The sequence below is a fragment of the Mesoplodon bidens genome (genome assembly GCF_964165515.1).
Source record: "Mesoplodon bidens genome assembly, chromosome: 3".
Classification (NCBI taxonomy): Eukaryota; Metazoa; Chordata; class Mammalia; order Artiodactyla; family Ziphiidae; genus Mesoplodon; species Mesoplodon bidens.
In genome coordinates, this window is record NC_138178.1 from 107077160 (window position 1) to 107103833 (window position 26674).

At 33.4% G+C, this 26674-nt stretch overlaps 1 protein-coding gene across 3 annotated transcripts in view; it reads right to left on the reverse strand.

Annotated features, from left to right (window-relative positions):
• Window positions 1–26674, reverse strand: part of NOVA1 (NOVA alternative splicing regulator 1) — a 143466-nt gene that overhangs the window by 90437 nt on the left and 26355 nt on the right. Inside the window, exon 1 of one of the 3 annotated variants that reach the window (XM_081230252.1) lies at window positions 5668–5753. The exons of the other annotated variants lie outside the window; for them this stretch is intronic. The gene's annotated coding sequence lies outside the window, so the exon portion shown is untranslated. Of the gene's footprint in view, window positions 1–5667; window positions 5754–26674 lie in introns of those variants that run through there. 3 annotated transcript variants of the gene reach the window in all.

Sequence of the window (26674 nt, forward strand, 5' to 3'; positions counted from 1 at the left end):
TTAAAAGGATATTAAAATGGGAATTTTCCTGTTTTCTCCGTTTCCGCTAAGGACCCAAAGCTGAGAACAATGGGTTCCAAGTACTAGAGCTGAGGTGACACATCACCTGTGCAACACTTAGAAAGAATGTGGCCAATAATTGCTCATGCATCCTTTAGTCTATCATTCACATAAAAAAAATATAAGCATCTATTGGAGGAGGGGAGTTTACAAATTGTTTGGGGAAGGAATAGAACAATGATTCACTCAGACTTTGGCCTATGCCCTTCAGAATACAGGACACTTAAGGAATGGTACAGGAACTGGACTTAGGTCTGAAAAAAAATCTAAAGGCAAGAGGGCAAGATGACCTCACTCCAGGCTACTACCTCAAAAATGGCCAAGAATTCCATTTCAGAGATTGTGGAGTACAGAATTACATTTTCCCATAGGACAGATAGGATCCCTGGGAAAGGAACTAGCCCTGAGCCATTTTTAAAGAAACTCTACCCAAAGGACTACAAAAGGAACAAGATAACCCCAGAAGAAAGAGGCTGGAGGTAAACCAGAAAGTCAGAGACTAAGGAAGGTAGCCAAAGGAAGACAAAGGAAGTATCAAATTACAACTGGGTTATCCTCAGACAGTAGGAATCTTTGATAAACCCCAAAAAGCAAGAGAAAGAATCCATTCAGATTTCCAACATACCTTTACTACCAATTAGTTGTTCTCTATTTCTAATCTTGAATCTTTGGAAGACCCAGGAGCTGCACAGTGTGTAGGGAGGAAAAATAAGGCAAAAGAAATTAATACAAAAGTCTACTAGTTGACATGTCCTGTTCCCCTTCCCCACTCAGATTTTTAAGACTGCTTTGAGTAAGGTTGATGTAAGGGAGAAATTTTACATTGGATGACAGTTTGGAATTTTAATTTCTTAGCCTGTTTTTTTTACTGCCTGAAAACAGTCTATTTTGCAATGCCAAAGAGTGAGGAAAGAAGGAATGACAGAGAAAACAAAAGAACAAGAGAGAGAGAAGAGCAAGAGGAAGAGCAAGAGTAAGAAGAGCAAGGGAAGGGCAGAACAAGGATAGGTACTTGAACAGCACTGAGACAGAAAAAATAATATTCAAAATGGGATTTTGGGTACAGTGACAGAAAAAAATAAAGTAACTTTCTGCTTGTACCCTGGTGAGTCCATCTCTTTTAATAAACCCACAGAGAGTGCTAAATGGTGGGCAAAGTAGTCTGATTATAAAGCGATAATTTTGATTTGATTATTGTGAAGTCTGAAATCTAGTCTATAAATATAGAAAAATTAGGGCTTCCCTGGTGGCGCAGTGGTTGAGAGTCTGCCTGCCGATGCAGGGGACATGGGTTCGTGCCTCGGTCCGGGAAGATCCCACATGCCACGGAGCGGCTAGGCCCGTGAGCCATGGCCGCTGAGCCTGCGCGTCCGGAGCCTGTGCTCCGCAACAGGAGAGGCCACAACAGTGAGAGGCCCATGTACCGCAAAAAAAAAAAAAAGAAAAATTAAAGTTATTTTTTTAAAGGAGTACCAATCATATAATCATGTACATACTGTGAATTTGTTTAGGGAGAACTTACATCTATTTTTAAATGTTCACTCATGTCCTGAGTTGCAGAAACTCTGTTAAGTACTGGGAAAAAGAAGTTAAAGGCAGATTCCACCTTCAACGAGTTTACAGAAAGAAACACACAAGAACAGGAATAAGCAAAGCCTACAGGATCGTGTACAAGGGTCACCTAACAAAAGTATAAAGGATGAAGCAGTAGGAAACACCTCAGTTAAGGAGAAATTAAAGTTAGGTCTAGGGCTTCCCTGGTGGCGCAGTGGTTAAGAATCCATCTGCCAATGCAGGGGACACAGGTTCGAGTCCTGGTCCAGGAAGATTCCACATGCCACGGAGCAACTAAGCCCATGCGCCACAACTACTGAGCCTGCACTCTAGAGCCCGTGGGCCACAACTACTGAGCCCACATGCCACAACTACTGAAGCCCACGTGCCTAGAGCCCATGCTCCACAACAAGAGAAGCCACCGCAATGAGAAGACCACGCACTGCAAAGAAGAGGAGCCCTGGCTCGCCGCAACTAGAGAAAGCCCGCGTGTAGCAATGAAGACCCAACACAGCCAACAATAAATAAATAAAAATAAATAAATAAATTTAAAAAATAAAAAAAATAAGTTAGGTTTAAAGGATTAGGTTGAGTTATATAGATGATAGTAGCCTAGGGATTAAGTGGTATGTGAGTGGTTGGAAAGAATGCTGCAGGCAGGCAAAGGCCCAAAGAAAGCATGGCATATTTTGGGAACTGTAAAAAGTTCACTAGCAATCAATCAATCAATACATGCAGTCTACAAGGAAAGAAATAAAGTTGAGGAGCCAGTTCAATACCTGGACAGGGAATTTAGATTTTATCAAAAGAACGATGGAGGCCACTGAAAGGTTTTAGTAACACTCATTTTTCATATACTGCATATCTAGTATATGCTAAGCACTCTTTCACATGTTTGATTGTTTTTTCCTCACAACAACCCTGTGAGGTAGGTGTAATGATTTCCAATTAACAGATTGAAAAAAAAATCTTTAATTTGTTAAGCAAGTTACACTTGATTAAATAGCTACAAGGTGGCAATCAGTATGCCAACCATACTTCAGAAAATACATTAGGAAGATGATACACACACACACACACACACACACACACAAATATTACCTACAACACATTGAAATTTCAGAGTTAAAAAAATGTTTTAAGTAATAATGCTTGTTAATTCAGTATTAAAGATAAAAGATTTGTGGCATTAAATAGTTCTTTAAGCAAACTTATACATTTAAAATTTTCAACTAATTCGATTTATATTGAGAAATACCTGCAGAATTCATGAAAACAGACAGGAATTAATCTATATATAAAATAAGATATAGCAAAGATTGAGGTAATTATATGATGATTTTATCTCAATATATTTGCCAGAGGTTATTTGGGAAATATATTTGAAAGTTTTTTTATCCCCCTATAATATCACAAAAATTTGTTCAGACAAATTTGGTAAGACAATTTTTTAACAATCTGTTTGGGATGGATCTAAAAATGTCTTTAATTTAAAAGATAGAGTATGTACTTTGTAAAACTGAGAAGAGTATCTGAGGATTTAAAAACATATATTGAAACTCCATTTAAAAATGTGTGTTCTTTAAAATTAATTTAAATTAAAATCTACAAAATATACTTCTCTGTAGCTTATTTTCTCATCAGTTTCACTTATTTCTTCAGCTAGTCTTAATATTTCTTTTTAAAATCTTTAATTGAAAGCTAGATGTTGTTAGAACATTATTGCTGGAAGTCTAAGTACATATAATTATTTAGAAATTTCTATTATCTATGCATTTGATTCATTTTTCCTATTTCAAATAGAAAATTATAATGGGGGTGGATGAAAAAATAAAGGTTTCATTAAGATTAACTGCTCTTGATTTAGTATTTATTTCTGAATGCCAAATTATTAAGAGAGTATAAATTAAATAATAAGCCTGACCACAATTCTAGTTCTTCAGAATATGATGAAGAGCACTCTCTTGGAAAATAAACAATTAAATAGAGATATTAGATATCTATAAGATACTTTATGCAATGAGGATAATTTCTAAATAAACTAATGTTTCAAATATACAATTGAACTGAAACACCAACATTATTTTTGATTACACAAGTAGTACATGTTCATTAAATTCAAATAGTACACAAGTGTATTAAATAAAAATGAAAGTTTCCATATAATTCCCTTTTCCAAATACCATATACTGGGAGTATATTAAAGTATAAGTTTCATATGAATCTAATAAGTTGTTAAACTTCATCATCCACGGAAGATCTAATATATAACAATTAAATATCCTGTGTAACTGAAAAATATATACTCACATATGCACCACAGGTATAGTTTGTACCTTTTCACCAACACATTAAAATAATATATAAAACATATGGCCTATTCTGTCAAATATGATTACTTCAGTTAATAAGATGAATGGGATTAAGTAATACTTACACTGCATGCAGAAAATACAAAGGAACCAGTTATAGCAAATCGAATATTTCACATACTGATAAAATACCCTCTTGCTAGAAATACGTAAGTATATTATATTATGTCTAAACTATATTTTTTAAAATACTAATGTTCACTTTTTTAACGCTTTGACTATTGAGTGAAGTATTAAGTCTATGCAAGTAAGGGGTAAAATCTCCTTAAAATGTTAGTTTTTTGGTAATATTTAAGTGCATTCTTTTCTGAATGTAAATAAAGTCTAGCTTTTTCTAATCTGCTTGATGCTCCCTGATGAGAATCATACTGTATTTATTCTCAAAAAATTTTATTTCAAAACATTGGGGTTAACTCCACTATAAAATTAGAGACAGTTTAAAATCTTTGTAGGAAATCAGACCTCCTCTTTTGATTCTAAAATAGCATCACTCTGTATTTAATTAGTACAAATAATATTCTAACTGGAACAAAATCACTTGCACCAAAATATCTTGGTTACATAATGTAAGGTACAATTCTCAATACATAGAATTCTACCACTGAGTTAAACAGAAAACACTTAAAGGTCTCTAGAAAATAATTTCTTCCACCCACCTCATTTTACAAATAAACAAACTGTGGCCCAGAAAGGCTTTTATCTGCTTTCACTGAGAATCTACAGTATAGAGACGTACACAAATATCATTTAAGTTATGACACATACTTTAAAGTTGCCTAAAACAAATGACACTATGTTTTATAAGATTAAGACTTTCTGATGACTGAGACCCTAATTTCTTGCCACAGAAATGTCTATAGATGCACACACACAAAGATAAGTAGTAAGTCATACTACTGACTAAAAAAAAGCAAAACAATGAAATATAACAATCCATATCATATTGTTTAAAAATAGACATAGCAGTTCCTAATGCTATTTTCCTGTCCTATAAGTCATAACCATGCCAAACTATTACAAAAGCAGCATTCTCGTAAAATTGCTTTTACAAAAGGAAAAAAGGAAATTATTAAACAGTTAAATGGGAGGGAGAGACTAAAATATGTGATGTGGAAGTTCAAATATTTACTATTTATTCTCTCCCACTCTTTCTTTCAATATGTTAAAAAGTTCAAACTCAATGTTTCTAAAACAAAAAATCAAAACTACATTCATCACAAACTGGCTTTGTTGCAAAACTTTCATGAGAAGAGTGAAAGTATTAAGACTAAGGCATACAACACTGCAAGGAAAGCTAATTAGGATGTTTCTGTTGAATTATAAGTTGATTTGCTACTTTAAGAACACAGCTCTAAAATGTTATATAATACTGATTTGCTTATTTGAAAAATATTTAAAAACAAATTGATTCTCTTAAGTTGCATTAAAAGTGAAGTATTTATAAAAGCATTTTAGTTACATTTGCTTTTAGAATAAAATAATTTCTGAGCAGTGCATCCATTTGTTTGTTATTTAATCAGTACCAATCACAAATTAGATGACCTTAAAATAAAATTTAGAGCCAGGGAGAGCAGCACTAAGTTTAACTGACCTCAATACATTTTTAAATGATGCTTCCCAGTTTTTTGTTATTCTCTCATATTGGGTTTTCCAGTCTAGGGCGGGTACACAAGAAACTTACAGTCTATGTAGTACTCCTAGTCAGTTTCACTCTGCAGATGGCACAGTGGAGAAATACCTTCTGTACGGGACCATGTACAATTTCTTCTACAGCTGTCAGCACCTAGGGGAAAGTGCGCTGTTAAACAGTTGCTGCGTTCCACCTCAGAAGTGGCTGCAATTCGGTGGTGGGTGAAGTGACTCCTGTACATATATACAGGGATGAAAAGTACTATAGAAAATGAAAACATTTAACAACAGAAGTGGCTGTCTGAAAACTGTGCCACAGCAAAGCAGAATACATCATTCAGTCACAAGAGCCCTACACAGATAGGCTACTATTCACTTAAAAATTGAATGTTAAGAATGAGAAGGAAAAAACAGAAATACAGTTATTCAATTCACAATATAACTAGAAATCATTGTTAAAATATATGTTAAAAAATTAAACCCAGGCATTATATACTGATTTATAACATTATTTCTATAGTAATTTACCTAAAACCAGGCAAATGTATATAGTACGATTCTTTATTCTGTTCAGCCAATTTAATACTTCTGTTTTAGATAACAATTCAAGGGGTAAAAAAAAAATAGGTGAGATATCAAACCTGAAGCATAAGTAACATGAAAATATCTAAAACGAACTGTAAGAAAAAACATTCTGAAATTCTTAATTACTTCATATTAAAAATTTTATAAAATAACCAGTCCTCAACTACTAGCAATGGTTATTTTTCATAAAAGGGAGCTTTAAAAGTGACCTCATTATAAAATGACAACTTCTCTTCTCCAAAGTCACAGTGAGTTAGGATCTAAACACATCGTCATCCTTAACCCATATAAACAATGAATTAACCAATTATATGGTAACTTTAGCTCATTAATACATAAAATTATTACTATAACCTACTTTTATTACAAAACAACATCCTTTCTACATGATTTATCTTTGATGGAATCAGAAGATAAAATCCAAAAATTATTCTCTGAGAAATATCACTGAATCACTAGGCTTGAAGGTACTATCTTTCTAATCTTCTATCTCTAGGCACAGCTACTATATTTATGCTAATCTGAAGAGGTAACTGATTACATTATTTCAAAATATCACATTTAGGTTCCTGAAACAGATTGAGAATGCTTTGATGTGAAGTCCAACAAATATGACCATTAAAAAGTGTCCCATCCATCAAACTTATCTGAATCTCACTTGCCATAACAGAATTTATTCTGGCATATATTCAGTGAAGTTAGAGGTAGCCGACAATTCCCTTCAGCTTTCTTAAATTCTTTCTATAATAAGGCATAATGTAAATGAATATTATTTCCTTTAAGTGACAAGAAGTCATAAAGGAAGAAAGAAGTACAGAGTTTTCCAGTGTCTTTATTAAAAGACATGGATCAGAGATCCCCAATCTGGGGTCTACTTATGGGAATTAGGAAACCTAGGAATTCTGCAAAAGTGCAGGCTAAAATAAAGACATATTATACAGGTGTATAAGTACATTTTTTTCTAGGGGAAATGGACTTCTGTCAGGTTCTCAAAAGGCTCTGTGATTTTCCAAAAAAAGTTTAAGGGACTACTGATAAATGATGTGAAGACACCCAATTGAGTAAGCAGCAGTAATCATTTAAATAAAATGCCTAAATCTGAGCAGCTCATTATGTAAAATGAGTAGCAGACACAGGGGTGTTCCAACCATTAAATGAAATAACTCACATAAAGCACCTAATACTGACCTATTATTATCAGTAATAGCAGTAATTGTTCAAAAGAGCTATGTCAAAAAAAACTTCCTTATAGGGTCCCATCTTTATTTACTGCTACATAACTTCATAATATATTACTTTTACTTAGCTGCGTCTTCTACTTTTATTTAGGTGTGTCCTCTAAAAGACATCAACATCACAAGCTATACATTTCTGCATTATGTTAGATACAAAAATGCTAAATACAAGTTTTGGAACACTGCTACATACTCCTAGAATCTACACTTCCCCAGAAGCCACACTGGTCCCTTCTATGACACAGTACTTACTTGGAAAAGGCTCAGATATGAAAAACATTTGGCTTCAATTGTTTATATAAAATAATTTCACCTCCTTTATCAGTCTTGCCTTTCAAACATACAAAAAAATCTAAATTTGAAGAATCTATCAAGGAAACATATTTTCTGAAAAAGTTATACATATAATACTTTTACTTTCACATATCATTTTCTTTACTCAGGTTAGTTTTCTGAAGATAAAAGATATAACAAACATTCATACATACACAACCTTTAAAAAGAATCCTTGTGTTACAACATGTAGATTACCCTTACCTTTAAAATGAATTCACAATATTCAACATCATTACAAAATCATGTGCATGGTGCTCTTCAAGATTGTGGTAACTTTTAAATACCCATCAAAAAATGGCAAATGAACTGTTACCATGTATTAAAGATGCTCAGTGAAGGAAGAGGTTGGTAAATATATCTGAAATAATAGCATACAGTGCAACTATATAGTTGGTTCCCAATCATTTCAAATGTCAAGTACTTTTCCTAGAGTCTTCTCATGATAGGAGTTATATTTTATATATTCACACACTAATAAAATATATATAGCAGTAAGAACAAACGGTACAGGCTTTAAGTAAAGATACAGAAGTAGAAGAGAAACATATTAAGCATTCAGAGTACTGCAATGAAAAGAATAAGACTAGAATATAGAGTACATGGAGGGGTCAGTGAGGAGAAGGACAGAGGCACAGGCCCAATTATGCTAAGGAATTTTTGAATATTTTATTCCAGAGGATGGCATTTGAGAAGTATTTTATAAAAATCATTTCTAGCAGCAGCATGGAAAATGAACTAAAGGTATAGATGGTTCAACTGGGATGACAACAATGGGAATACATAGTTAGGAATAATAAAAGATCTGTAAAAAATTTTTAAAGTATACTACTCTGTAAAACACTAGAAGGGTAAACATTGTTAGATAAATCAAAGCTATTTCTAAAGTTTGAGTATAGAAACTAGCATCCATTCATTCATTTATTCACTCAACGAAAACAAAAAAAAATCGACTGTCTCCTATGCATTAGGTCCCATTTTAGGCACTGGGCAAAGCACTGAACAAAGGAACCAGTGACTTGCTCTCTTTAAGATTATATGCAAATGGAAAAGACAGATAATAAACTATTAAATATACAATAAAATATAAGAAAATGATTCACATATGAACTAAAAGTAAAGCAAGCCATGGGAAAAGAGTGACAAATGCACTATTTTAACAGTGTACAAAGAAAACCCAAGGAAGCAGCATTATATGAATGAAGAATGAAGTGGCAGGAGCCTACAGACTGACTATCTGATGTAAGAACACTGATGGAACAGTGAGAGCAAAGCCCTGAGATGGGAACAAATGGTGGAACTGATGGTAGCCAACAAGAATGGCAGTACTCGCAAGACTATGATAAAATTTACATAACAGACTATCAGGTGGGACTTTTCCCATTGCCAGGGATTGGCATTACAACCCAAGACTAGGAACAAAGAGTCACCAATCAAGTATTTCACGTTCAAAAGACAGCCTAAACAAGTGACAGCCAACTACCTCTCCACCATAACCGAAACATCTTTACCTTCCTCAGTTCCTCTTTACCCTAGAACTGCCCACCCCTGCCCACCTTGAGTGAGTCAATCATCAGAGTTTGCTTCACTGACTTAACGTAGTTGGAGAGTGCTATTTCCAAGAGTCTAAATCAAGTCAGAGCGGTTCGAAAGATTGGCAAGAATGGAAGACTGGGATCTAATCTTTCAGCTGGATTTCTGCTTGTGTTTAGACTTGCTTATCATCCCATGCCCATACCCACTACCCATGCCTATAGGAGGAGAGGAAAAAAAGATGTGGATTGGAAAACAGGGTAGAGAGAACTGGAGTCACTATTTATAACAGCAAAGAGTGTGACTAACTAAGTAGCTGAATTTGAGCCTCCAGACAATGGGGATCCCAGCAGCCAGAGGCTGTGGGCGTACTGGAGAAGTAGAAACTTCGAAAGAGTAGAAAAAGACAAACTGGATAGTGTAACACTGCAAAAATATCTCATCCTCCCAAAAAAAGTTTTACACATGTGCCACATCAACAGTAGTATTTGCCTCTCTTTCCCCACAGAAGGCATGAGGTCTAGTCAGTGTTACTCAGATGACCAGAAATAGAAAAAGAAAAGAAACAAAAAGGGCACCACTAAAGTAGGAAAATCTTTTCCCTTTCTATCTCTCTCACCCAGGAGGAGAAAGGAATATAAATGAAAGAGCAGATCACTCTCTACTCACTGGAGTGAGCAGACTCAATGACTATACTCAACCCGTTCCACACTACAATCTCCTAGAACAGCCTAAGCGGCACTGAGTAGAAGGGGGAAAGTTGAGTTTTAAATTGGGCTATGAGGTTAAAATTCAAACTAGTCAGATTAAACTGATTTTCTGAAGTGTCCAGAAAGCTGTGACATTTCCTTGAGATGAGTAAAGAAACAAACAAAAAACTGATTTGACCAATCACAAACAAAGGTCAGATTGGAGAAAAATAAAATCACTTCATGTTTGCATTCCCACCTCATTCTCCATCTCAAGTCATACTGTATCATGAAATGGTTAACAGCAATGAGCTAGTGTTTTTTTACTTTTCATCTCTCTAAAATATTCTATGACTATCAGGCTGAATAGCTGCACTATCATATTATTTCTTATTCTTAAGAACTACTAGTAATTATATAACTATGGGTATTTTATAAGGAATTCTTCATATTTCCCCTTGTATAAAAGTTACAGAAATATTTTGAACATTTGTAAATAATACTAGGTCTTATTACAAATACTAACAAATATAAATATTTTATACATTTGTGGAGAATACTAGGTTGTATAGAAACTAAAAAGTAAAATCCCCTAAATAAGACACCAAACTTGCAGAACAAAAAGGCTACAGGGAAGAACAGGTTAAAACATTTACTGTTTTAAAGGAACATTTTCGATATTCATATTGGAGTAACCTGAAACCCAATTTTAAAGAATACTCTGCCTTGATTTATAGCTTAACAACTTTGGGCTTTCCCCAAAATTGAATCATGCCCTTCCCATTTATTTAATATTTAAATTAATCTTTAATGGGAATTCTCTGAAAACTTAGGTATGTCTTTTTAAATAAATTAAGGTATCAGTATTTTACATGACTAAATAATATATAACGTTATCTCTGTTTAAATGTCACACTTTTAGAGACTACAGGATCCTATTACATTGATGTTTATAACTCCTTATGTAATGGTCTTATTCATTTTACAATCACTTACCATCCTAAATTAGGCCATGTATATAACATTTAATCAGTTAGTCCTCAGAGATACAACATAATGAAAGTAATATGACTCAAAATTACAGAACTAAGTTCTATATTTATACCTTTTTTCTAATCTACTATTTCATGGGATATAAGAATAAACATTATCATTTATAAGTAAATTGGAAAGTGTAAGGAAAACCATACAAACTCAAGTCATTCAAACTTACATGTTAATTTACTGTCAGTATAGTGCCAGCCGGATTGTCAACACAGTATTGAAGGAGAAGAACAAAGTTGGAAGACTGACTCTATCAGACTTTAAGACTTACTACTTACTGTAAAGCAACAGTATTCAAGACTGTGTGATATCAGTCAAAGAACAGAAAAAGTGACCAATGAAAGAGAATAGAGACCAGAAACAAACTCACACAAATGTAATCAACTGATCTTTGACAAAGAAGTAAACAAAATTCAATGAAGAAAGGATAGCCTTTTCAACAAATGGTGCTGGCCTAATTGGACATCCATATCCCCCTCCCCAAAAAAATCTAGACACAGACAATAAACCTCTTATAAAAATGAGCTCAAAATAGAAAAAAGACAAAGTTATGAACCTCCTAGAATATAACATAGAAAAACCTAGGTGACCTTGGAATTGACAATAGCTTTTCAGATACAACACCAAAAGCACAATCCCTGAAAGAAAAAAAGCTACAGATAGGGAGAAAATATTTGGAAAACACATATATGATAAAGGACTAGTAATCTAAATATACAAAAAACTCAAATTCAACAACTAGAAAACAAACAACTCAATTAAAAAATGAGCAAAAGGTCTGAGCAGACACCTTCCTAAAAAGATAAGCTGATAACATATGAGCATATGAAAAGATGCTGAACATCAATCAAATGTGTATTAGTTTGCCAGGGCTGCCATAACCAAGTTATGACAAACTGGATGACTTAAATAATAGAAATTAATCGTCTCACAGTTTTGGAGGTCAGAGTCTGAAATCAAGGTGTTGGCAGGGCTGGTTCCTTCTGAGGGCTGTGAGGGGAGGATCAGATTCCAGGCCTCAATTCTTGGCTTATAGATGGCAGTCTTCATGTTCCCATGGCATTCTCCCTCTATGCATATCTGTGTCCAAACTTCCCCTTTTTATAAGGACACCAGTCATATTGGATTAGAACCCACTGTAATAACCTCACTTTAACTTGATTAACTCTGTAAAGACCATAACTCCAAATAAGGTCATAAGGTCACACTGTCAGGTACTGGGGGGTTAGAAATCCAAGATATGAATTTGAGGGGGGGATATAATGGTATGTCATTAGGGAATTGCAAATTAAAACAACCATGAGATACCACTACACATCTATTAGAATGGCTAAAATCCAAAACAGTGACAACACCAAATGTTAATGAGGATGTAGAGCAACAGGAACTCTAATTCACTGCTAGGGGAATGGAAAATAGTACAGCCATTTTGGAAAACAGTTTGGCAGTTTCTTTCAAACTAAACATACTCTTACCATATGATCCAGCAATCACACTCCTTGGCATTTACCCAAATGAGCTAAAAACCCATATCTATAAAAAAAAAAACCTACACACAAATGTTTATAGCAGCTTTATTCATAATTGCCAAAACTTGGAAGCAATCAAGATGTTCTTCAACAGGTGAATGAATAAACAAACTGTGGTATACCCATATTATATAAAAAGAAGTGAGGTATCATATCACAAAAAGACATAAAGAAAGCTTAAATGCATATTACAAAATGAAAAAAAAAACAATCTGAAAAGGCTACATACTCTATGATTTCAAGTATATGACATTCTGGAAAAGGTAAAACTATAGAGACAGTTAAAAGATTAATGGTTGTCAGAGATGCACGGGGAGGAAAGGAAGGATGAGGTAGAACACATCATGAGGGGATATTTAGGGCAGGGAAGCTGTTATGTATGACACTGCAATGATGGATAAATATTATTATATATTTGTAAAAGCACTGAAAGCGAATCCTAATGTAAACCATGGACTTCAACTCTATCATACTAACGCAAGATGTTAATAGGAGAAACTGTGTGCTGGGGTGGGGGCAGGAGAAGTAGGGACAAGAAAGGGTACAGTCAACCGTCAGTATCCATTGGATATTAGTCCCAGGATTCCCGCAGATACCAAAATCCAAGGGTGCTCAAGTCGCTTATATAAAATTGCATAGTACTGGCATACACCCTATGCAATCCTCCCATACACATTAAACATCTCTGCATTACTTATAATACCTAATATAATGTAAATTCTACGTAAATAGTTGCTAGCACACAACAAATTCGAGTTTTTTCTTTTTGGAACTTTCTGGGATTTTTTTTTTCTTTTTCAAATATTTTCAATCCTTGGTTGGTTGAATCTGAGGCTGCGGATCCTGCAGATATGAAGGGTCAATTGTATATTGCAACTCCCTTGGACTTTCTACTAAATTTTTCTGTTAAGGTTAAAACTGCTCTAAAAAGTGTAGTCTATTAATTTTTTAAAACTAGTTGTTCTCCTAATAAGGTCAAGAAGTAAAAAGTTTAGGATAATTACATGGAAACAGAAATGGGCCTCAAAAAATCTAAGTGCAAATGGTGACACATGATTTTTTCAGCAATAGTCATGAAAGTAAATTATTTAAAAAGTAAATATAATTATAAATTATATTTTTTAATATTGTGACCTGAGTGCAATGCAGGTAGAGAAACAATGGTTAATATTGTTACAGTGGCTGATATGCAAATGAGTTTATTAAGGTAAAATTTTTGTTCTTCATTTTTCCACTGACATTTTCCTGTAAAGCTATTTTTTATAGCTTTTCCAAAAATAAAAACAAAACGCATTTTCAATTTGAAGCTTCTTTTTCAGGCTACCTGCACTTGAAGTGGAACACAGTGACAGAGCATAGCAAGAATTTCATACATTTAAAATAAGAAATAAATCTAAACATACAGCTACTCAAACTTGCTTTCATCACATGCAAGTAATATTTTGTTTCTAGGATCGCAGGGCATATTAAGTTATGCCATAAAACTCAATATAAATTATAAATAATAAATTATAATCTATATATAGGAAAGTTATAGCTAGGAAACAAGGTTTAAATAGGCCAAAACAGTTCGTTAGGTTTTAACAATGTTCTATTTTAATTTCAGAAACCCAGATAATGCCATGGATATAACAGTATCAAGAGTTTATGGTTATTATTATTTTTTTAGTATTCATGCTATACTTAACTTTAGTCATTCTAAAATTTCCTAGCCTACCTGATGATATTAGAATGGAACCAGGTAATATTGTTTCAGCAAACTGAGACAGAAAACTTCTGGCTAAAGGAGTTCAAGGATAAGTTTTCCCTCCCTGCCTACATATCATGCATCTTACTTGGATGCAACAGAAAATTTATAGAAACAAGGAAACTTTAAATTAACTACAAGATGATTTTTACGAGAAGGAAATAGTTTTCTATCCTTTAAAGTTAAAAAAATGTGGTGACTTTTCTAAAGTGTGTAGATCTATCCATACTCCTGTGCAATCATATATTTATTTTTTAATATTCTTTAGTAATATTTATGACTCTAATGCATGTTTTCTAAAAGGAGAAATAACCACCAATCTTAAGAAATTAGAATATATAAAATATCCTGGTAGCTCTGTAAGCATAATTAGACATATAAAGTTTGCTTTGGAACCCAACAATTTGGAATTTATTCTTACCCTCATCATTTATTAAATACTCTACTGGTAACTCTGGGAAGGATACTGAATGCCCAATTTTTAAAATATGGGGTAACTATAAATTTTAATATCATTTTTATATGATGTAGACAGGCTTATATTTGAGACTATCTTATTATCAATTGCTAACATTTCCAAATTTAAATATCCAAGAATGATATTCAAGAGAGATCATATACCAAATTTATACTTTATAATGACACTAAAAATAAATATAGGCTTCGTCATGATTCTAAGACCATCTCTCCACTTTAAGGTTGACAAAATAGTACGTGAATTTCTCAGAACTCCTTGTGATGTCTATAAAATAATTTGTCATTTTAATAATACATGTCCTTAAATAATAATTTCATCAAATGAAAAAGAATGAGTATTATAGTTTCTTCTACCACAAAGTTATAGAAATATAATATTGAAATCATTCATTGTGACAAGTTAGTAAAATGAAAACTTTATTGGATAAGGAAATATAAATTTGCTGTCTATGCCATATAAAGACACAGGGCAGAGACTGTCCAACAAAGTGGTATTCTATAAGCTCCTGAGACTTTTTTGGAGAAAAAAATTAAGTAACAGCAGTCTTTCCCCAATTCATGAAAAACTTAGATTAATGGATAAAATTGACAAATTTTGAGATTTTATCTAATTTTTAATATTTGATAATTCCTAATATTTGCCTATATAAGACTATTCTATTAGTATAACATGGTAGTTAAGAGGGCAGACCCTGGGAGCAGATTAAGCAAATCCTATCTCTGCCTCTAATTTTATAGAGAAAAAAAAAATTTACATGTGTATATATAAATTCACATACATATATGTAAGTGTGTGTGTGTATATATATACACACACACAGGTATGTATATATGTATGTATATGAATATACACACAATATATATACCCTTACATACACATATATGCTTATATACAAACATATATATACCACATATATATATACGTTGTGGGCAAATCACTTAATCTTTTGTGCTGCCTTTTTCTCACAGAATTATTGTGTGAACTAATTCAATTAATATGTGGAAAGCATGTAGTTGTCGTCCCTGGCTCATACTAAGTTCCATTTAGCTATTAGTATTATTATCACTGCTGCTACTATTACTGCTAAGTTTAATATACCAATATTGCCAGTGTCCTAAAGAATATGATTTCCACATGCTCTATCACTTGAAAAAGTTGAATAAATTTGATGATTGCTACCACTCAAACAGAAAAAAAAGCACGGAATTTTTAAAATATACTTGAGATTTTTAGAAGGAGTAGAGAAAGAACTAAGAGCAGGGAGTATCTTTTGCCGCAAAATACTTTGAACTCTCTTGAATTAAAATCTATTTGCGTGTCATATGAGATTTGCGAGTAGAGATAACAGAAATGCATCCTATCCCAAACCTTGTTTATTCTTTAACAGCAGCAGCTGACACAGGAGAACAATTTCCTGCTTCACTGTGCTGACAGTACATCACCTAGATTCAGAAATTATATTCTCAGCAGGAAGGCAATAGATTTCTGTCTACACTGAAGAAATAGAAGGATAGAAAAATTACACAAAATAGAAATGATTTATTATTATTATAAAAGAAAAAATCAAACTGTATCAAAGAGGATTTATTTTTAATTGGTGACACTCAAAGTAGAATTCAGTTTATTTTAAATTTCAAATGTTTGGCCATAATATTTTTGAAAGAAACAAAAGTTTTGTTTATGTATAATCTTGCAAACAAATCTTATATTTCTATTCTTCCTAAAATTTTTAAACAGAGGAAAAATTTTAATAAGATCAACAAAAATTTATTAATCCTCTGATTTTATTTATTATACTTAGTGTGTAGAACATTGTGCCCTAGTTCAGACAGTAAATATCATTCAAAAATTTTACTTAGAAGAATGGTGTTAGGTGGCAACTAATAGTTTATATTAAAGTTTTGTGTCACCAAAAAATCATTCTTCACAGAAGTAATAAGTAATGATTTCTGTATGTGTGGCTTGTGTGTGTGTGTGTGTACGTAGCATATTTATAAGCTACTAGGTTTTCTTCTAATTTAGATATATAAAAATCTAGCAATTTGTCTTATGTGAAGTGACTTTTAAGCCATATGTTAAAGTAACTCTAGAGGTTATGAAGATGTATTGTAGACTTCTGGTTCATAATGATAAAGTACCAACTTCAGGTTCTAGAAGTAAGTCTGTAGATTCAAATCTTTCTGCCGTTTACTAGTCATGTGATATTGGACAGCTTACTTATTATTTTGTTCCCCCATCTGTAAAATGAGGATAATAGTAGTGTCTTTCTAATGGGATCTGTTTGAAGATTAAAGAAAATCAACATTAAAACACAAAGAACTGGGCTTCCCTGGTGGCGCAGTGGTTGAGGGTCCACCTGCCGATGCAGGGGACGCGGGTTCGTGCCCCAGTCTGGGAGGATCCCACATGCCGCGGAGCGGCTGGGCCTGTGAGCCATGGCCGCTGAGCCTGCGCATCCGGAGCCTGTGCTCCACAACGGGAGAGGCCACAACAGTGAGAGGCCCACATACCTCAAAAAAAAAAAAAAAAAAAAAAGAACAAGTATAGCACATAGCAAATCACTAGATTATTACCATTATTGCTACAGGTAAGCATGGCAAATTAAGCATGCTTCCTTCTGAAACTCCTCTAAATTAACCAAAAAAGTACAAAACTAAAGGACAAAAAGAAGAGTAGAGAAGACAACAACAAACAAAAAGCTTTTGGAAAATGAAAAACTCAGGCAGAAGACTAGTAACTGATTCAGCACAGCACAGGATGCAGAAAATTAAGTGGCAGAAAAGGAGGAGAGTGTAAGAATCAAGATAATTTGCCTAATGAAACCCTGAAAGGCTGGGGTAATATTAGCACTGAATACCGAGGGATTCTCTGAAAGTCTATATAAAGAACATTTCCAGACACAGGTTAACTACCTCATTCCACATGTCCTCTTCGGCCTCTAGAGGATCAGAATGTTGGATATCTTGAACCAGAGATGTTCCTGACTTGGAAATACCAAGCACAACATAGATGGGAGTCGAAGGACAAGGCTCAGTCGGACCTGAACTGGTTCCTAACTGTTGGCAGACAGATGTAAACTATGCAAGAAAGAATATTTGAAAATTCATTGGAGAACGTTTAAGACCCCAGAAAAAGACATATAGATACGACAATCTGGGATCTCCCAAGAGAAATTTTAGCTCTTTTCTTGATCACCCTAATGAAGCCACCTACGAAACAATTCTTGCCTCTAGACACACAGCTTCCAAATAAATCTGTAGCACCTCATTAAGTCTAGGATTTCAGAAAAGCCTCCAACATGAAAGACTAAAACCAAAATAAATAAACAAAAAAAAGTACTCAGAGGAAATACAGTACCAAGAGAAGAAACCTTAACAAAATTATTACCATCCTCTGACATAAGAAAAGATAATTACAGCCCCCAAATAAGAATGTACTATGTTAAAAAACTGAATAATTAGAGAAACAGTAAGAACTTTTAGAAAATAAAAATAATTGCTGAAATAAAACATTCAATGAAAGAGAACATCTAGAAAATCTCCTAGTAAGTAGAATATAAAGACAAAGAAATTTTTAGAAGAAGAGAAAACACAAGAAAACTAGCATACAAATCCAGATGAACATATGCCCTATGACCAGAGATAGAGAACAGAAAAATGAAGGAAGAGAAGGGAGCAATGCTTTCATAACTCTGAGGGAAAATTATTTTGTAGTCTACAATTATATACATAAGCTAATATTCAATCAAATGTGAGGACGGGATGAAGATATTTTCAAGAGAGCAAACTTTCATGACTCCTTTATCAGGAACCAGCTGAAAAATATACCTCTATAATGCACCAGGTGTAGAAAGCAACCAATCTAGATTGTAAAACAGATCAGTATGGAAAGGTCTCCACAAAGAAAAGCAAATTTGATACAGTGTCTAAAATCATGTTTGAGCACTCAAAAAACACTGACATCATGTTACAGATCTGTTGAAACATTTAAGAAAAATACAGTAGGTACACAAAAAATAAGCAAATAAAAATGAGGTTATTACTAATTCCCCCCAAAAGAAAAAGTTATAGGAGAAAAGAAGCAATCATAATAAATTGCTTTGCTCAAAAAGGAACAATATTCAGTGCTGATTTAATGCAACATACTTATTGGATAAGTATGTTGAGAAAATGGGGTAATCTTTGTATAAGTATGTTGAGAGAATGAGATGGTAATAAATTTAAGAATAGTAAATCCCCAATAGGAAGTAAATTGATAGAGAAAAAATTGATAAATCAATAAAGAGCAGCTTAAAAGTGTCATTTTAAAATATGGAAATGCCATAAGAAACAGCTCCAAGAATGCAAAGTGACTGCCTCTGGGGAGCAGGGCTGTGGAAGATGGTGAGCAGTGAAACAGGGGAGTGCTTTACTTAGTTTCAAGTCTTTTAATACTACTTTGCTTTTTAATTCTGTATGTATATAATTTAAGTGATAAGAATGAATTTTAAAAAGTAAATCAGATACATTTCCAACTTATAATGTAAAATAATACATTGATATATAAAATAGTAGTTGATTAACATCAATTTTTAAATTTTAACATAGTAATATCTCAATTACCCAGCACCAGCATGGCTTCACCTAAGAAAATCTGAAGAAAATTCAAGTTTATACCTTCAAGTGACAAAATTTTCCTTTTTTAAAATATTTTTTTTAATTTACCACACATATTCTTTTTTTTTACCACACATATTCTTGAATGATTAAGTATCATTCCTTACCTTATTGATAATTACGTGTTATTATTATAGATATCCATTATCATATTCACACCAGGACCTCTGAAATATATATGTTCTCTATCTTACATTAAATGTCCCTAGGTCTGTCTTTCTTTATAATTTTAAAAGAAGAGTAAAAAATAGAATGATCTGGTTTACTAAGGATTCTGGTTCATAAAACTGATCAGAACTTTAAAAAATACTTAGAATGCAATAATCAAATTAATATAAAAAACAGCAAGCTCATTGTGCTTACTATGTGACAATATTCTAAGCACTTTTCATACACACTTCAATTTCCCCATTTTACATATAAGAAAACAAAGGCACAGAGTGGCAAAGCTACTTGATGGGGTTAGTTAGTGACTGAATTAAGATTTTGAACAGGCAATTTGACTCCAGAGCCTGTGATCATTACTGCTATGTGCTACTTAGCACTATAAATCTATTGAACACAATATATTGTCTTGATTATTTGGAAAACACTTTAGAATTTTGAAGGATCTAAAGCACATAACTAAAATCTACTGTTATTAATGTATTAGAGATATATGAACGTGCATTCAAAATTAACAAAAGGCTAGACACCAAAAGATATTCACTGTATAAATTCAAAATAAAAAGCTCTCCCACAAAAAATATATATATAAATTAGCAAAACAACATATAAGGCTCATGTAAATTAAATATTTTCAAGCAGAGTTTGGGCATAGTTCTGTTTTTCCCCTAAAAAGAGCACCACTATTATACCTGGTAATTTATGAAGTCAATTAAATATAAGTAATATAACACAGAGGAACAAGATAAACATTATCTTTTAAATGAATCACAATATGAAAAGCTTATTAAACTTACTGATCCAATAACATAGTATTATATTGCATCGATTCTAAGACACATATACTTCCACATTTTTTTTTCTTGGTATATAAAGTAATGGTGTATCTTACAAACACTGGTATTTCAGGTTTATGAAATATGGCAACAAACAGTTTCATAGCACTTACAATGTATCAGGCACTATTCCACTTGCTATATACATATTTACTAATTTAATCCTAACAATTCAGTGAGGTAGGTACTATTACTATCCTTATTTACTCAAGAAAACTGAAACAGATTAAATAAACTGCTGGAACTAATGAGTGGAAAGTGAGGATTCCAACTTCAGCACGAAGTCTAGTTACAGACACTAAGCTCTTAAATATTATACAGTACAGCCACATCACTATACACATTTGTCCCTTTCTCTGAGACCTGCTAACTCCTAGTACTTTTTTCTTCTCTGAAACTGCAACTGCTTTTAGCTAGAACACTTTATGTAAACAAAACCTACTGTTTCTTTGGTTGTATAAGAATAGAGAATAAAATTAAAAGTAGAGCTACTTGGTTGCCAGTGAATAAGGAGCATAAATGGGACAATTAGTCAGCATTCATTCTTCAATTCCCTGCTCAGCTGCTTCTCACCCTTTCTCTTATAAACCCTCGGGATTCAAAACCTCAAAATACTTTCAGTTCTGATGAAAGATGTTTAAGCAGTGAATTGGCATACATACGGTATGGAATAATTCTTCCCTAAAAACAAAGTACCAAGGTTTTCCACTACATAGACAATTTCAAATTCATGCCTAAAGAAATTATGTACAATGCAACTTTAGTGAAGAAATGTTAAACAATTTTCTACAATTACCTTTACTAATAATTTCTTATGTGAATAATTCTTCTTTGGTAAATAAAGAGAACCTCAATCACCGCTAAATAAGGTAAAAATCAAGAACCCATTGCTTAAATAATTCCATAACCACACTTTGTTTTACACTGAAACAATACCATTTACTGAGAGTTTAGTCTGTATTTTGATAAAGTTTTTACACACACCATCACTCATTACAGCTCCTTGAGATAGGTACTACCATATCCATGTTTATACTAAAAAACTGTAAAACAGAGAGATCCTATAATGATACAATATATAAACCATATGGTAAAGGACTTTTAGTTATAAAAATATGTCCAGCAGATACATCTCATTTAGTGTTTCTGTGAGATAAAAATGTTAAATCTTTTACATATACATAATGTTGTATTTCAGTTATACCTCAACAAAAAACTACATTTTTGTGCAATTTGTATTTACGTGACATGAAGTAAGTCCTTTGGAAAAAGTTATTTAAAGTCATAATATGACATAATGTCTTTAAAAATCCTCACAATGAAATTTGCTTGAAGGTGCAAATGAGATATGTAAGCTGATTTAAGGCAGGGACTGTGTTTTCTTCACAACAGTATTTTTTTTTAAGTTAAACTTTTAAGTACTGTAGCTGAATTTTAAATAGATTTATGGAAAACTTTCTAACATGTATCACACATATCCCTAACTTCTTAAAATGTTATGAATACAATTTAAACATTTCTTGATGAATCAGTGTCATCACTGTGGGCATCAGTAATTACACTGTGTGGCAAGGTAGCTGAAGGTGTAGATAGTACAAAAAAAAAAAAAAAAAACTTAAGAGCTACTGAAGTCAGTGGGAGTCCCATAACTTTGTTAAAGAAGTCCATGCTGATAAAATTCACTTTTGTTACCAGTCTTTCTCTGTCTTAAAAAACCACAATAGCTGTTTGACTTTTACTCTCCATCTATACTCACTGAACCTAGACTCTTGCTCTTTTCTAAAGACAAAATGTTACCCTTTTTAATATCTAGGTAGCTATTTGACTCTTTCTCTATTCCCAAAACAAACTAAAAGAACTATCCTGTGACTGCTGTTTTGTGTGTGTGGCGGGGGTGGGGGGGGTTGTTGTTGTTGTTTTGGGTTTTTTTTTGTTTTTTCGGTACACGGGCCTCTCACTGTTGTGGCCTCTCCCATTGAGGAGCACAGGCTCCGGACACGCAGGCTCGGCGGCCATGGCTCACGGGCCCAGCCGCTCTGCGGCATGTGGGATCTTCCCAGACCGGGACACGAACCCGTGTCCCCTGCATCAGCAGGCAGACTCTCAACCACTGTGCCACCAGGGAAGCCCTGTTGTTCTTGTTTTTAAACTATTTTACAGAGCTGCCCTTGAAGTCTTTTAAGCACGCTTCCCACCCTTGAAGATTACAAAAACATTCTGCTTGTTTCTCCACTGACTTCTTTCTGTTCTACTGTACCTGCTATTGTTCTAGCAGAATAGTGCTTCCATGCCTGCTTCCAAGCCCACCACTCTCTTCCCTTTACTTTTCTCCACCTTTTTTCTTTCTTGTCTAACTAGTCCCTTATTAATTCTTGGCTTCCATGTATAAAAGACCAAAAATTCAGTGTGACATGAGGCCAAGAAATGGCAAGAGACTGGATAGACAAGAAAGAAAAAAGGTGACCAGGGCTCATACATTTTTAAAATAACCTAGCATTGAGCACAGTTCCATAGTAAGGACCAAATACTGTGTGGAACTGAACTAACTACATAATACGAGCAAATCACCAACAAATGAGATGAACTAACTTGAAACCAGAACCAACATATTCTCTCTTTTATTGGTTTTATTTTTAGTCTTCTTTAATCCTTGATTGGTGAGAAAAATGTGACAGAAGAAAAAAAGAGCATGAGAATGTAAACTGAAGGTAGAGCTCTTAAAAAGACATTAAAAAATGGGCATTCATAGAGAGAAAAATGCAATAACTTAGAATAATGATCTATGATAGGTCTAAGGGAATTTAAATGAGAAGGAAAGAAGACACGATACAGTTAAAAATAGGTAGAAGTATGCTGCATGGTGAAAAAAGACAGAAACAAAAACATAATTTGGAAAATAAAACTATATGAATTACATATATGATGAAATATTCTTTCAGGGTTATTATAAAATAAAAGACTAAAAATGCCATAAGGAATGTGTAACAAAACAGCTTAGCAAAATCTTTAAAATGTAATGATTAAAGAATTTAAGCAGCACTTAAATTACAGTTACTTAGAGACATGGTACATAACAACATTTACAATTTCTAAGAAAGTATCTTATCTACTTTGAAGGCTGTTAGCGGAACTATTTTATATTATCACAAGCTTCAAATTTCAGGTCTAATTCACTGTCATCAATATAAGAGTTACCATTAAAAATCAACTATATGCAGAGTACTATATACATGTGCCTTCTAGTCTTGCCTAATGGTTACAACTAAGTACCCAGGGAAAGTGATTTAACTTTTTTTTGCTTTGGTGTTCTATTTATAAGAACATACCCTCCTTATTAAGTTATTGGGCAGACTAAATAATATATACACAGTGTGTTGAATATGGCCTTGCACATAGTAAATGGTTAATAAGTGTTAGTTATTATCATTATCATTATTATTATTATTACACTACATTGTTTCCCTTATCATCTATTATCTCACCACTTAGCTAATAAGGAAATTAATCTCACAATATGGCCAAGGCTATGGGAGCAAAATCGTAACACTGAAAGTAAAATAACAGATACTGAGAAATAGGATGCACCATATTCTTCTTTCTTACTTGGTATTCCTTATTGACACTGACAATTTCTGTCATCAATAAAAAAATATGAGAAAACAGAAGTCATCATAATAAGAGAAGTATAACAGTATGTTAGAGCAAAGCAAAAAGAATAAATCAATTTATATACTTCCAAAAATCTTCCCTAAGAGACCAATCCTTAGACGAACATTCTATTTTTCTTTTCCCTTTCCCAAAACAAGAACCTGGGGATGTATCTTCAACATCACTCAGAAGGACCTCTCACATAGGATGAGCTCAATAAATATCCGGCAAATGAAAAACAAAATCCATTTCATTACCTATAAAAACACTTGCTTTCAATTCAACTCATTTTTCCCAGTGAACTTCACAAAAAGATGCCAAGTTACAATCCCCAAACCAGTACATTATGGTCTACATACTTTTGGTTTAAATTTTTAAATATTATTTAGACATAAAACACAGTATAACCAATTTTGGAAGTAATTTATGAAGAATGCTTTCAGAAAAATTTATTTATAGTTTCCCTTATTTGCCCTATCCTATGACATTACATGTCTTGCTTGATTTACATAGTTTGGTAGTGGTTACAGGAACCTAATCTGGAGAACTGTTAATAAGATCACTTCTGTTTTGTTTGGCCATTCTACACCTGTTTCATTTCCACTCTTCTGCTTCATTAACTTTTCATTTTCTCAAATCTATTAAATCTGAAGTAGTTATATAAAAAGGCAAAAGATCTCATAACATTTTGAGGGATTTTTTTTTCTTGCTCAAGATAAACTAGTTATGCTTTTTTAAAAAATTTATTTAATAGTTTTCCATTTGGTAATCAATAAAGCTCTCTGTACTACTGTATCATTTTGGAGAAAAGCCAAACAAATATGTTTATTTCTGCCTGTATTTGAAACACGTGAAGAGTTTCTTAACATTTACTTTGTAATACATCTCAACTCAACAAAAATACTGATAAGACTGCTAAAGGAGAAAGTCAAGGAAAAAGTGCAGTAAGGAAGGAACTGCTGGGATCTTAAAAACAATAGGGAGATAATATCAAGATCACAGGAGAGATTTAGGGAAAATAGAAATGGTACATGTTTTTTTAGGGAATCCCAGGACACTTACTACCTGTTTTTGACACTTACTGCTAATTAGTACTTACAATGTAGTAACGGTTATTATATCTTCTTTCTCAAAACTCCTTGCAGGCAATAATTCAGGATTCCATTTCTTTATATCTACCACCGTCAATCAACAAAATAAATGCTATTTGAAACAAGTATTTGTAGATGAAGAATCTAAACCCACATGGAGGTGGTGCTGTACAATGTAGAGTATGGACTCTGGAGTGAAGATCAATCGTCTTCACTTACTAGCTGCATGATTTTGGTCAGGTTACCTCACTTCTGAAATGGCTATCCCTCCCCAAAACATACAAATTCTGATTAAATGGGGAGCAGTAAATCTGACTTATTTAAAAGCCTAATTATATTATGAATTTATGTGCAAGTTATTAAATCATTATTTATTGACAACAAACCAGACAACTAAAGTGGCTTGAGAAGACAAAGAAGTGGATAAGAATGATGTATTTGAATGATAAGGAATGTTTCCAATGTAATTTTTATTTTTTATTTATTTATTTTTGCGGTACGCGGGCCTCTCACTGTTGTGGCCTCTCCCGTTGCGGAGCACAGGCTCCGGAGGCATGGGCTCAGTGGCCATGGCTCACGGTCCCAGCCGCTCCACGGCATGTGGGATCTTCCCGGACCGGGGCACGAACCCATGTCCCCTGCATCAGCAGGCGGACTCTCAACCACTGTGCCACCAGGGAAGGCCCCAATGTAATTTTTAAAAATAACATATTCCTTGCAGTCTTATTTGCCTTCTCTAATTTATCTAGAAAGTTCTGTTTATCATGGAAAGTAAATGGATAAGCCTCAGATCTAGACATACAAATTATCAAAAACTTCAAAGTAGCAAAATTGAAGATGTGAAACTTGAAACTTCCCCATTATTGACAAATAATTATCACACCTAATTTCAACTGGAGTATACTTGAGAGCATAGCCTAAAGCAATTCTCTAATTGAAAAGAATTAGTCTCAGATTGTTCAAATCTTTACTTCCTCCCCAGTATACTATTTCTTCGTGTTGATCTTTCCTTTCAGTATCATAAATGAAACAAGCCTAAATAATTTTGAGGATCTGATTTAATACATACTTAAACAAGAATCCAATGTTTTGTTACTTAATGATGACTCCATACCTTACATTCCTGGTTCTTAAAGAATCTACAGAAGTAAATGTCAGAAATAATAACAGCAGGAAACCATTTTCTCCCTCATTCAAATAAAGATACAAATTATTAAATAATTTTTTTAAACTGAAGTAACTAAAGTAGTCCATCCTCAATCCCTGTAGCTACAGCACTGAAATCTTGTCACTGGCAAAACTGCAGTTGTCAAGATGAACTTCCGATCAAAACAGATTAAAAAACAAAAAGGGCTCTCAATTATCTATATAATAAATTTGTGTTATACATAACACATATATAACACATACGTACATTTATTTAAACCAATAGACAAAAGTTCCAGAGGCATTTTGTTCCTAAAACAACGCATGAACTACTCCAGTATGTCT